General features: G+C 45.9%; 1 protein-coding gene and 1 long non-coding RNA gene across 3 annotated transcripts in view; one reads left to right on the top strand and one right to left on the bottom strand.

The window, feature by feature from the left end:
* ZNF704 (zinc finger protein 704) overlaps nt 1–14,156 on the bottom strand; it is a 202,659-nt gene that overhangs the window by 37,120 nt on the left and 151,383 nt on the right. The window lies entirely within an intron of this gene.
* LOC139039875 (uncharacterized) overlaps nt 1–14,156 on the top strand; it is a 139,419-nt gene that overhangs the window by 64,309 nt on the left and 60,954 nt on the right. The gene's annotated exons all lie outside the window — the stretch shown is intronic.

Raw genomic sequence — 14,156 nt, 5'->3', positions numbered from 1 at the left:
TCTGAGGAGGTGACATCCAAGGTGAAGTGTGAAGGGGGAGGGGGAGTCAGGCCTGAGGGGTGGGAAATGCCGTCCAAGCAGAAGAGCCAGCCATGCAAAGGCAAGGCAGCAGGAAAGAGCAGGATATTGGAAGAACGACCCAATTAGTGCAAGAAGGGGAGGAGGGGGCAGGGCTGGCTAAGTGGGTCCTGTGGCCATGGGAGGCATTTCTATTTTATTCTAAGTGGAATGGAAAGTCACTGGAAGGCTTTAAGCGGGCCTCGTGACATGATATGATTAGTATTTTAAAAATAATTACGTGAACTGCTATATGGAGAATAGATTATGGAGAAGGCAGATAGAAGCAGGGAAGCTAGTCAGGAGATAATTGCTAGGAGTCAAGACAAGAGGAAACGGCGGCGTGGACTAGGGTGGGGCAGTGGCAGGTGATCTGACGCACTGGGTGTGGGAGAGGAGCAAAACGGAGCAATCCGGGATGGCTCCCAGGTGTCTGAGTTGAGCATTAACTAGAGCCATTTACTGAGATGGGAGAGAGCGGAGCAGAAATGCCATTAAGGTGTTTAAACCCCAGTGCTCTGCTTTGCTACCCCTCTCCTAGAGGAAGGAGAGGTCAGTTACCATGTTGTTAAAGTTAAGAGCCACTGGTAACCATCCATTCAGATGAAGAATTTCCTCTGGTTCATTAATTTTGGCCACTTAACCCTGAATAAAGGTTCATAAGATAATGACCATTGTGAACTGGAGCCAGCTTGTTTAAGCTTATTTCAATAAAGAAGTAAATATTGAGAGGCAAAAATTTATGTAGTACATTGACATCAGATAAATTGTACCACCTCCCGAGGGACGAACATTTTCAAATTAGGGAACAGTTGAAGAAGCACGACAGAGGATTAATAAGCCATATTGACAAATGAATTGTCGCGTTGACAAATGTCGCTTTCATTCACAGGTGTGCTGTATAATTTGTAAAAGCAATGAACTCTCATAGATAGAAACTTCATAGCATCACTTCACAACACAGTGGGAAAGAGATTCCTAAACTGGAGAACAATCAAATTGGTCCCAATGTTGGTGTAGGGGGCTGCTCGCGTAGTTTCATCATGAAGTTATAAACATTGTGACAGTTTGGCTTTCCAATGTCCACCATGATGCTAAATTGCTAAGCAAAGCTTACTCTTTCAATTCAAGGTACCAAAAGATGGGAATCTTTGAAATTTCCTTTTATAGTTCTTCTTAGAGCACCTTGTGCTCTTTCTCAGCTAATTGTTCCATCAAAAGACAAATTACTTTTTCTCAGAGACTGGCAATTAAAAACACATCTAGGAAGCAAGCTTGAGAGTACACAATGAAACTCACTCTGCAGAAGTTTTCAAGACAATCTCATACACTTAGGGGAAAAAATTGCTCATTCTTTTGGCAAACCGTTAAAAGATTTTACAACATCCACAATTTACAAGCTCCTCGTACTTGGGAGTAAAGGTGAGGCCAATTTCTTACAGAAACGGAGCTTCCTGAAACAGCACCGGGGGAAGGGCTTCCAGCACTTTAAGGTAATTTGGAAAGTTTTGTTGGCTCTGTCTCGCCAGCAGGGGACAAGGAGGAGGGAAGTCAGAGGGGGAAGGAGAACCTTGGGGGCCTCGAAGGACAAAGGCTTGCTACACAGACTGCTGTGTAGACCCTGGGACTCCCCCACTGCCTCCCCAGAGCCCAGCTGGGAGGACCCCTCCACCCCAGTGTGGGCCGCTCTGCCATCTCCCCCAAGACTGACTTACAGGAGCTGCTGACTTCTCTTTCCCACTGTCGGTCTTTTCTTTTTCTCTCATTAACAAAAGGTTTCAGAACCAAGAGGAGAGGCCCATGAGTGCGGCACAGGGAGATGGCCTGACTCTGTCGGGAGCCGGTCCCCTCGCCCGCTGCCCGGACCCCCAAAAGGACTCGCTATACCAGCCCTTTTTCCTCTTCTACATCTTGCTTTCAGGGGCCTTTACTTTTCCAATCTGCTTTGTGTCTTTTTTGATTTTTCGTATCTAAGGTGAACATTTTGTTTTAGAGGTCTAATTGATAGTTAACTCAAAAGCTGATTTATGTGCTTTTTAAACATGAAAATCAACAGTGTATCATTATAAAGCACGCAATTTTTTTGCAATGCCAAAGTCTACCACTCCATTTCAAAATAATCACTGAGTGTCATAAAGCAGATTTCCGATGAAGAGTGAAAAGAGGAATAAACATTAGTGTAATCAGAGTGTTTTTCTATTTGGATTACCTTTAAGTTTCCCATTGGCATTGGAGGTCACTGACAACAACAAGAAAAAAATCAAAGGAATATCCTGCGAATGCTTCAGGTAACCTGTATTTCTCAGGGAGTATTTTTATCGTGCTGCACGAAACACTACCAGACAATATGGCCCGTGCAGTTGTGTTGTTGTTTTTATCTTTGTTTAATTTCTTTTGGTACAGTACTATCTAATTACTGATTAATTAGTGCTGCAAATTCACATCCTTATAATTAAACATCACGAGATGATATACAAAGTAGAATCTGTTACACTTTGAGAAAACTGCAGCAAAGGCCTGCTGGTGGATTTAGAGTTGTTGAGGAAAAAACCCACCGGAGGAGATAGGAAATATTCTCTCCTAATCTGAAATTGAATTTGAATCTGCTGTTGAAAACCTTACCAATCAGATGTTTACAAAAGGCTGGGACCATTTTCAATGACTCTTTCCTGCCAGGCTTAGTTGAGTATTATGGAACTTAGTACTATTTAGAATTATTTAAAAATAATAGTAATATTCGTTGTCATTCTATATGCTATTTGTGCCTCAGGTCGACCTGGCTTCAATGGATGGTAGGAGTTCAGCATGGGAGAAATTGCATCTCAGGCAAGGAAGCAGGCAAGGCCTTTGCTTGCGGTCTGCTCAGGAGTCCTGCTGGAAGGATTTAGTGGGAGACGAGAGGGGCCTGGGCCTGGGCCAGACCACATGGCCTCCTGTGCCAGGCTGAGTAGTTTGTCAGACTCGTCTAAGCAGAGAGAAGCCCCTGAACATTCGTGAACCTGGGAGAGAGACAGATGATCAATCTGTATTTTAGAAACGAGTCAACATGGAAAATGTGATGGAAAGGGAAGAAAGTAAAGGTAGGCTATTTAGCTATTTTTAGTTAACTCTTGATTCAAACCCAAAGTTTTAGACTCAGGGACAACAGTCCTTCTATGAACAGATAGAATTTGGTCTACGAATACAGAACTCCCTTGATATCTGTCAAGGATGTGTCCTGGACCTCTCTGGGAGAGGAGGTAAAGGTAATGGTTAGGAGTGCAGGCTCCGGAATGTGTTAGATCACGTGGCTTCAAATCCACTCTCTGCCATTACTAGCTGTGTGACCTTGGGTAAATTACTTAACATCTCTGAGTCTCAGTTTCTTCATCTGTAAAAGAAAGATACAAATAGATCTATTGAGGGGCTGGCCCTGTGGCGTAGTGGTTAAGTTTGGCATGCTCTGCTTTGGTGGCCTGGGTTCGTGGGTTTGGATCCTGGGTACAGACCTACACCACTCATCAGCCATGATGTGGTGGTGACCCACATATAAAAAAAAAAGTGGAGGAAGATTGGCACGATGTTAGCTCAGGGCTAATCTTCCTCAAGCCAAAAAAAAGGAAGATTGGCAACAGATGTTAGATCGGGGCTAATCTTCCTCAGCACGCACACACACACAAATCTGTTGAGAAGATTAAACGAGAAAATATATGCAAGGCAGCAGCACATGGCCTCACCCATAGTCAGGGTTACATGGTGTTTGCTATTATTAACCTTCAAATTCAGGACTACGCCCATAGCATAAACCCCCATGAAAGAGGAAAGCATGAGGTTACTTTGCTTACTCTTCTTACTCAGCATCAGCACTAGCAATTGTGGTTTTCTTTTTTTGGGGGGTGGGGTGGTGGTGGTATTTTTCATAGAGAACCAAACCGCTATGACTTCACGGGAGTCACTGCATGAGAGGTGGCACCTGGCCCAGGGCGGGGCAGCTGCTAGGCCTCAGCAGAGCTTCCCAGAAGCACCTTGGCATGGACACAGCTCGTGACAGCGTGGCTCTTAAGGACAGTCTACAAAGAGCCAAAGGCTGAAGTGCTGTTCGGATTTCACGTTTAAGACTTTCTGCTTTCAGTCCCCGCTCTTGGAGTCCTTGCTCCATGCTGTGGGCTCTTCTGCATCCTGGAAACACAGTCTCAATGATAATCCAGCAGCCTCTGCCCTCCTGGCTCTAGTCTATTGCAGAACCAGATCTTGATCAAACACACACACATAACCGTGAACCTGCAGCCATCACAGATGCCAGGAAGGGGTGGTATGGATTGATGAGGACCCACCCAGGGCTCCCGGCTAAGGGGAGGACTCCTGGCTGAGGGAGACTGGGAGTGACCCCTGGGGGGGCCTGGCTGAGGGCACGGACGAGCTCTGGGTGGTGGTCGAGAATGAGGCAAGGCTGCCTCCGAGAGGAACGGGCAGGCTGAGTGTGGCACCGTGCACTTGGACAGGGACAGCCCAGGGAGGGTCTTCTGAGCCCTGTAAGGGTTTTCATCCGTATCTTCAAGGCCCTGGCAAGCAGTGAAGTGTTTCAGGCAGCGTGGGGCTGGGGGAGGTCAGGTCAGGTGGGGTGATGCTATCAGATTTGCTTTTCACAAAGCTCCCTCTGGCTGCCATGTGGAAAATGAGTTTCTTAGTCTGACAACTGATCTTTTATCTGTGGAACTGATTGCCTGGTGACTGTGGCAGCAGGTTGCAGGATGACATCATCTGTGACATGAAGAGGCAAGCAGGAGCGCGTGCAGCATCAGAGGACACAACCCCCAGGCCCCGGGGCCAGTGCCCGGGTAGGCGCTGCTGGTCAGGGCCTGGGCACTGGGCCGGGGCCTGTGTTTATATTGTTTATGCCACGAGGAGCCTTTGTCTTCTTTTGAGCCACTTTATGCCCAAATGTCATCTGCTTGGACGGTACATACAAACACAGCCTCCCCTGGCTAATTCACCAGCTAAGAGAAATGTTTCACACCCGCAGAGCCATCAAAGACATTTATCTGCAATTGAAGTTTAGTACTAACAAATGGAAATAAAAATGGATAATACATCCCTTAGATTAGCACTAATCCAGTTCCTTAGCAACTACCGAAATCTGCAGTCTAGACCAAGTTCAATTACTTTAAAAACTTGTAGTAACCCTAAAACAAGGAATAAAGTCTGAAAATAAAATCTCTTCTATTGGAAAGGCCACAGTAACCATCCCCAATATTGGAATTCTGGGAAAGCTTTTACTAAGAATTTGGAAAAGTGGATTCAGTAACTATTAAATGTGATTAAGCACAAAAACTTTGTTTCCTTTCTCAATGAATCTTGTAGCAAAAGTTGTCAGTGTTAACTCCTCCAATTTCATTTTGGCTGTTGTTTCTTTCAAGACTGTAGGGAAGCTGCCCATTGCAATAAAGCATCCACTGGCCTTGATCAACCAAGACAGGAAAATCAGAGCAACTGTGGCATAATACATAAGGCAATACAGATGAGTACTTCTGAAACTCCCTGTGGTGGAGGATCATTTTTAAGAAATTTCCAATCTGGCATGGATCGGTACTTTCGTAAATTACAAGAACAACTGGCTTGTGGAAGTTGTTGCAATGTCAAATTGCTATGCAATTTTCTAAACTGTTGCTTCCTCTCAGTTTCTGTACCTAGCTCATCATGGACTGGTAACAGAGTTTGCAGACGGGCACTGGTCCACAGACCACACGCTGAGTAGTATGGAATTAGGCAATTGCTTTGACGTCCATTTCACTTTGGCTGAAAGGACGACATTCAGTCCCATCCTTTCTTCCACTTGCTACCATGCTCCTCTTGGATGCTCCCACCACTGACTTCTCTCCTGGCTCTTGTCGCTCTGCCCTTTGGCCCCCAAGTTCCATGGTAAATAGACCCTCACATGTCCTCACCATGGCTCTCCCCTAGGGTCACTCTTCCTTCCCATTGAGTTACTCATCCTGTCACTCCCACTGAGGTCAAGTGGGGGTGTTGGCCTTTGACCTGCCTGCCCTAGGAGACCATCCCTTTTCACCCTCATATGAAAACCCCTGGTCCTTTGAGGCTCAGCTCTGCAGCCGTCTTGCTGTCTCCTGCTGCCTATTTCAGGCATCAACCAGCTTTACCATCAGCACCTCTCTCCCCTAATAGTTATCACATCTTGGCACATAAATTATGGCCATCACTTTTACCTTACCTGGAATTATGATCCTAGGAGACTGAAAGCATCCAACAACTTCGTAATTTCTGTGCCCTTTGCCCTAAAGACACTCAGCAGAGTGCAGAGGAAGGACACTGCAGTCAGACAGACCAAGGTTTAATCCCCAGCAACCCCATTTACTCGTCGAGTGACTTTAGGCAAATCTTGCAGCTTTGCACTCCTTCATATTCCTCCTTTATAAAATGGGAATGATAATAATACTGACCTCATAGGGTTTTGGAAGAATTAAATAATGTATGTAAAATATCTAGCATATACTAAACAATAGATAATAATTATTATTATCATCATCCTTTACCAGAACTCTTATTTCAGTGAACTATTCACAGGTTAAAAACCTCAGTTTTACCTACTGAAGTGTTTGTAGGTGAAATAACATGAAAACTAGGATTTGCTTTAATATACTACAGCCTCCCACTTTCCCACCCTCAAAAGTGTGAGTTGGGGATGATTCGACGAAATAAGATGGGCAAAATGTTGATAACTGTTGAAGCCAAGTGACGAGTATTGAGGGATTCATTAGACCATTCTCTCACTTTTGTGCATATTTGAAATTGCCATCATACAAATAAAAACAAGAACACAAACCTGGATTTTGGCCCCAAGCTCTACTCCAACCTCACGCTCTCCTCCTTTCCTTCGAGCTCACCCTGTCTCAATGCCACTGCACCTGCCCTCCCATCCCGCAGAGACAGCCAGGCTCCCACTTCCTCCGTTTTCTCCCCAGTTACCAGCCCGCTGCCATCTATTTCTTCCCTGCAGTTTGGTTCACTGGTTGATCGCCTGGATGCGTCTTTCATCAGCATCCTTGAATCCCTGGCCTTTCTGGCCTTTTGCTTCACTGGCCCAGAAGAACCAGACCCTGGCTGGATCCTCCCTGGCTGCTTTCTACTCCCCTGCTCTAAGGCAGCTAGGTGCTGATGGAAAACACTGAAGACTCTGCTGAGGAGATGCATCCTCTGCCCAGATCCTGCCTGTGCTTGGCCTCCACAGGTCCTTCACCTGTGCTCGGTCAGCACACACCTCCATTTGCACCCAGGATTATTCCACATCTTCACCTCTCTCTTCAAAGTTGCACTCCTGCCAACCCAAACAGCAGACACGCTTACCTCCTACATTTGAGAGAAGAGCGAGGCCGCCAGGCATGACCTTTTTCACACTTTGACTTTTTAGCGCCTTTCTTCAGGCTCCCAGGTGGGTCAAGTGTTGCTTTTCCTGTCTGAAGCCATGCCTCCACCCGGGCTATCTTCACCCTCTTCCAAGGCCTCGCTCCTCCCTCCTGTTCCCACTTGCTTCTTCCCTCAGTCTACGAACATGCTTAAGCTGTTTTTCCCACCTGCACGCAGGGACACTACGCAGGAACAGACAGGGAGGTCGAAAAGACATGAGGAGAGTGGTTAGAGAAGACAAGAGAGGAGAGAGTGTCAAGGAGGGACAGGTTAACAGCATCACGCACGGAGAGAGACTGAGCCGGACCAGGACGGAGAGGGGGCCCCTGGAAACCGCAGCAAGGAAGCAGGCAGAACGTTAGAGGGAGTGGAAGGGGCAACGCATGGACGAGGTCTTTCCTGAGTCTGTGTGGAGTGGGGTCCTGAGCTCAGGTGCAATGAACTTCAGGTGAAAGGAGGAGCAACTGCCGTAGAACTGGGGCGAGGAGAACAAAGACGGCCTGGGTGTAGGCACACTGGTCGGTGTGGGGCTTGGGAAGAGGATGATGTTTCTTGCTGGAGGTCTCTGCTTTAACGCCCTCCTCGGAGGCAGACACGTTTCTCTGTGGGGAATGGGAGGGGGGTCTCTGGAGAGCTGAAGGTTGGAAATCGCTGTTATGGGTAACAGAAGAGAAACCTGGACAGGACACCAAAAGCCAGGCGGCAGTGACGGCTCCTCTGAGGTTGGAAACCTTGCTTCTGCCGTGGTGGTGACCAGATGGAGTCTGATGGCCATGCCAAGAAGCCTGGAGCAGGAGTGTGTGAGGGCAGGCTGAGGGACTAATGCCGTGCTGGGGGGGGGGGGGGGTGCAATGAATAAGAGCGTGCGAAAGCGGAAGGTTTTGGAAAAACTGTGTTTGGAGAGAGAGCCGTGGCATCTTGGCTGGATTAGGAAGTGAGTGAAGGGCGGAGAGCACTGAGAGACGGGGGAGCAGACGGAGAGAAACCAGAGATCTTGATGAGGTCAACAAACGTGTGGTGGAAGCAAAAGAGAGAGAAAGCTGGAAGAACAAGAGGTTATGAGCAGGAGAGGGGTACCAGAGGTGGAGATTCGGTATATGGAGAATTCTGGAAGAGGGCAGGGCCCAAGGTGTGGCTGTAGGAGCAGAGGATAAAGGCGGAGTAGATCACTGGATCACAAACGGTGAGGCTGTGAATAGGATGGTCACCGATGTCATCCAGGATGATGGCAGGATTGGGGAAGAGAGGAAACTATGAGTAAAGGGTGAATGACCAGCATGTCATCAAGGAAGGGCAGAAGTGGACAACACCTCAAAGCAACAGGAGGTTGACGGAGAGTGGAGGGGCAACAGCTCGTTCCCAGCAATGGGGCCGTGGAGAAATACATCCTCGGGAGCATCCCCACTGCCTTCCGGATAAGACTGCTGTGCAGGCAGCCCCTGGCCCTCTCTAGCCGACTCTCCCCACCACCGCTCCCCCCATTTCATCCCAGCTGCTCCGTGGGGCAGCTCCCCAACCCCCGGCAATCCTCCATAAGATGAGGTACCCACCTCTCCGTTCCTCTGCATGAGCTCTGCCCTCTGCTCGGAACAAGCTTGCTCCTCTTTCCACCGGGCCTGTTTCCACTCACCCTCCCAAAGCAGCTCAGTCTTAGCCCTGGGAAGCTGCATACACCTGCCAGCCCGGGCCAGGCGTCCCCACTCCTGTACTGTGTCGTCTGGACTGCTTGTGCCCTCTCCTCTGCCCCTGTCGTAGATCAGACTCACTCTTGCATCTCTCTGCTCCCAACACCTAGCACAAAATCTCGCTGAAGGTTAAGTTCTTAACAAAGGGCTTTTGGACAAATCAGCATTAAGTAATGGCAGTCAACAGTCACAGACGGGTGCCAGGGGGGAGCACAGAAAACATCTGGAAAACTTGTGCTGCTGGTCTCTGCTCTCTCCATCCCATCTTATTAGACCTGGTAATTTATTCATATCGTCTCGTGGAAATCAGTTCCTCAAAAATTCAGTTACTAAATAAATCATTCGTACGAATATTTTTTTACCGGCCCTAAAAAAAATGTTGGCCTATCTACGCAAAATTGATTCTGTTCCAGCGTCTCTGAGGATTCCTCTCTGTTCACAGAGGCTCGCAGACCCATCAGTGAACTCTAGAACGGCAGCCGTAACATTATTAAACAATAAGTTCCAACTCCCCTGAAAACAATTCTGTGTGATTAGCGGACTTCTTGATGTGAGCAGGCTGCAAAGCATGGCTCCGGGAAGCATCGAGAACATCCCGGGATCGCCTTTTTGTTTGGTCGGTTTGGTGCTTTTGATTGCAGCCCACATGTTCTCCCGGGAGTCACAAGGCCAGTCTGCAATCCCGAAGGTTCTCTCCAACACAAGGCCCTCCGTGCACATGCGAGTGCCCTTCTGAGGCCGTCGTTTAGGCACCCAGAGAGAAGACCAGAGGGAACACATCAAATTCCCTCTTGTGATAGTGTGTTGTGTGTGTGTGTATCTGTGTCAATGTCCTGTGTGTGTGTGTGTCTCTTTGTGTCTGTATCTGTGTGCATATCTCTGTGACTGTGTGTGTCTGTGTCTGTGTGTATCTGTGTGTGTGTGTGTGTGTATCTGTGTGTGTTTCCATCTCCGTGTCTGAGTCTGGGTGTGAGTGTCTCTGTGTGCATATCTGTGTATGTGTGTCTCTGTGTGTATCTGTCTGTGTGTGTGTCCATCTCTGTGTCTGGGTCTGGGTGTGAGTGTCTCTCTGTGTCCCTGTGTGCACATCTGTGTATGTGTGTCTGAGTGTGTGTATCTGTGTGTGTATAGTCCATCTCCATGTCTGGGTCTAGGTGTGAGTGTCTCTGTGTGCATATCTGTGTGAGTATGTGTGTCTGAGTGTGCGTGTGTGTGTGCGTGTGTGTCCATCTCTATGCCTGGGTCTGGGCCTGAGTGTCTCCGTATGAACCCGTGTGTGCTCTGTGCGTGGAGGCAGAGATGAAGGGAGTTGGAGGTGACCATCCCTCCAGACCCTGTCTCCTGCCCGAGGAGGCCAGCCCCTTTCTTCTCGGCTGTCTGGGGTGGTGAAGTCCTGTCTCACTTCTCTGTCCCACTAAAGCGTCTACCTGCTACTCAGCAGTGGCCCAAGCAAAGCTGTCCGACCCTCTGGGGAAGTGCTCGTGGATGTTTCAGGATGCTCTGGCTGGGCTTCCGTCTGTCCAGGCTGTCAGCCAGTCCGTCCCAGGGTCCTGGGGAGCTCCCCATTGGGCAGGGCCTGCCACGCGTGCAGGGGCGTGGGGCCCAGGCTACTGGGGTTCAAGAACCCCAGGTGTCCAGGCCGCCTGCAGGTTAGCAGTCTGACTGATAGATGCCACAGTTGTCCTCAGGAAGACAACTGTAACCGAAACTGCCTCTCTCACTCTTATTCGTGTCCACGTCGGGCACTCCGGACGTCTTGGTGGGGTTAATTACGTTATTGCCGGGAGGCCGCAAATCCAGGCCGGTCTCAAAAATGTAAAGAACTTCCAGCTCCATATTATGGTGATAATAGTTATTTCATGAGGACAGCTGGGAGAAAACAAATCCAGTGTTTTCTGTTTTTGCCAATTAGTGAAAAATAAGGTGATTTTTTCCTTTAGATTAAAAAAATAATAAAGTTTAAAAAGACAATCTCTTCTTAAGCTGCTTAAGTTCCAGACTTGGCTTAAAAAAGGCAAAAGAATGTATTCTTTTTTCAAAAAATGCATCTTCTTTCCAATAATAGCTCATATTTATTGAGCTAATATTTATTGGCATTAACATTAATGCCAGACACTTTATGTACACTATTTTTAATTGTACTATGGGTTGATATTATTGCCCCATTTCACAAACATGGAGACTTTGTTATCTTTCTAAGGGCACTTGGCCAGTCAGCCAGGCCTGCCTTATTCCAGTGCCAACGGGGTCTTCATTCCACACACTAATGCTGTGTCATTATCATCTCTGTAACCTTGTTTTAAATTTGAGACATACATGTCATCTTCTATAACTGAAATATAGTTGTGAACTAAATGCAATTCATTTTAGATTTTCTGTATTATATTTAAAATTATGTTATAATAAAAACAATTTCTTTAATATATATGGATGATTTTACATTAATGAGAACATAGCATATAAAATCTCAAGTCGACAAAAATAGATTAAATTATAGGCTTATTACTTATGTTAAAAAAGAATGTTTTGCTTTCAAAACGATTCTCTATGGATCTTCTTTAAATACAATTTTTATAATATGCTTAGAATGTTTTGAATGATTAAATTTCAATTCAATTCATATACCCAAATTCTAACCCCTACACCAATGACTCTTTTATACTATTAGGTTGAACTATATGAAATTGCCAATACTCACTATTTTTTATCCACAAAAGTGGCAGTTTCATATGGTTCAGTCTGATATTTGCTCTTATTTAATCATTTATCTTTAGTTTCACAGGCTAGAAGTGTACCAATTTACCCTCATTTTAAATCGATTGTTTCAGATCAATGAGCCAAACAATGGTTCTCTTTCCTAAGGTGTGAATTGTGGGTAATTTTATTTCTGGAGCTGGTTTTTATTGAACATAATTTCCTATTAATATAATTCAAGCACACTTCAATTCAATAATGTCTATTACGTGCAAAGTATTGCTTTAGGCAGGATTCCTTGCCCCACAACTTGTCAATGTTCTACACAAGGCACTTGGACGTCCAGATTCTGAGAAATGAGTGGGAGCATCTAAGTTGCCCATGGAGGGTTCTCACAGCCACACAACATTGCTGGCTCTATTTCCCACGTTCATTCATTTATATGTTAACCATGTTACTAATATATGTTTCCATCGATTCATACAGCTATTATTTGATGACAGATCAATTCAGACCATCAGTTAGGTATCTTGTTCCGAGAAAATGGTAATTCTATCATTCTTAAATTTGTTTATAATAGTAGAGTCTAAGCGCTATGAAATCAAACTACTTATTGAACACCCAAAGGCTGAACAATTGCACATTTAGCTGTTTATACTCTGTGCATAAGGAACATGACTTCCCCAAAGGAATAAGCAGGAGAAACTGATATAGGCAGGCACACAATGCAAAGGTTACTGCTGGGCATAACAGCAGATCAGTAACACGGCTGGGTGGCTACTGGCCAGGGCATATCCAGTTTCCTGTAATAAGGGATGGATGAATACAGGTTAGTAATGCCAAACACAGCTTAAGCTCAAGCCAAGAGAGGTCTACAGGGCAGGGAAAGCAAAGCATTGTAGCTACTATTTCACATTTCTTCTGAAAACAATATAAATGGCTTATAAGCCTAGGATGCTGGAATTAATATTTAATGTACAAAGCATCACTAAAAACAACTGTATAGCTCTCGGGTATAAATAATAATTTCTACCTCTGCTGGAAATTTTTCACTCATTTAGATTGTCATACGAGTGGAGCTATGGTTTAAAGGTGCACTTACTGTAATAGCACGTTGATTAAACTACGGTGGAATTACCCATTCAAGATATCTTTCAATTCTGTGCTATTATGAAGTTCTAAATATTTCAAATGCAAATAGGCCTCTACAGTCAACAGCTCAGGGGTTACCTATCTGTTTCTTTTCCTTTTTTTTTTTCAATCATTAGGAAGGCTTCTAAATTTGCCTTTGTACATACTTGACATGAACCCATGAGCTTATGATAAGGAATTAACAAGCATACAGACTAGAGAATCTGGATTTATTTGAAATTTGATGAGAAAATGAGCCAATTAAAAATGATTATGAAAATATGGAGAAAAAAGCCTTTTCAGGATGACACATCACTAACTCCACTAACATTTCTTTTCCCGCTTGGGACGCTATCTCGACGAAGCTTCATCCTGCAGAGACAGAAATAAAGCGCCTGCTTTCATTTGTGGGCAGGCAAAACTTCTAGAAGTTGAGAGAGGTAGTAATAGTTGCTATGTCAGTTTGACTCTTCCACGAAGCAGTCACCACAAGAGGCTCAGTTCTGCAAGCAACTTTTTTGGGAAAATGCCTATGAAAAATAGAGAGGGTGGGAGCACGAGAAGGCCTTGGTCCACCAGGCAGGTCTGACACTTGTAAGAAAGGAGTGATGAAAGGAAGGACTGAGTAGGAAGTACTTTGGAGCAGTTCTAATAGAGACTCAGCTCGATCTGATGGGGTCTCCTGAGCAAATGTTGCCCATTAGAGGAAGCTCATGGTCTTGGTGGCCACAGATGCAAAGGAGTGGCAGGGGGTCGGAGACCGTCCACCAACTGAGTTCCCACAGCAGCAGCTTTTCTTGAAAGGAGATCTGAGTGGTGCCCTTCCAAGCCCTCCATGAGTACTGTTTCTTTTTGGTGATTATACAGTTTAACACAGGGATCTTGTTCCTTTTAGACAAAGCTCAAAAATCCCCAGGCGGGACACCTTCAGCAGCTTCCCTGAGATACATTCTTTGAGGACCAGCTGTCTGCAAATGTGTTTTTCCTTACCAAGCATGGCTTACACTTGCTGTCATGGTACAGAAGAATAAGACAGTCAAGTTAAATAAAGCATCTGGGAGGACTTCCAGTCTCTAGAACCGTTCGAGGCCCATGCCAGTATTTGCCCAAGAGTTACCTGGGTTATGGTCCTATTGGGTCAAATCCAGGGTATAATCCACGTCCCTAAATAAATCATAATAGTTAACA

This window comes from Equus asinus, chromosome 12, assembly GCF_041296235.1.
Source record: "Equus asinus isolate D_3611 breed Donkey chromosome 12, EquAss-T2T_v2, whole genome shotgun sequence".
Classification (NCBI taxonomy): Eukaryota; Metazoa; Chordata; class Mammalia; order Perissodactyla; family Equidae; genus Equus; species Equus asinus.
Note: the sequence above shows the minus strand (reverse complement) of the source record. Positions and strands in the feature narration are given on the sequence as shown.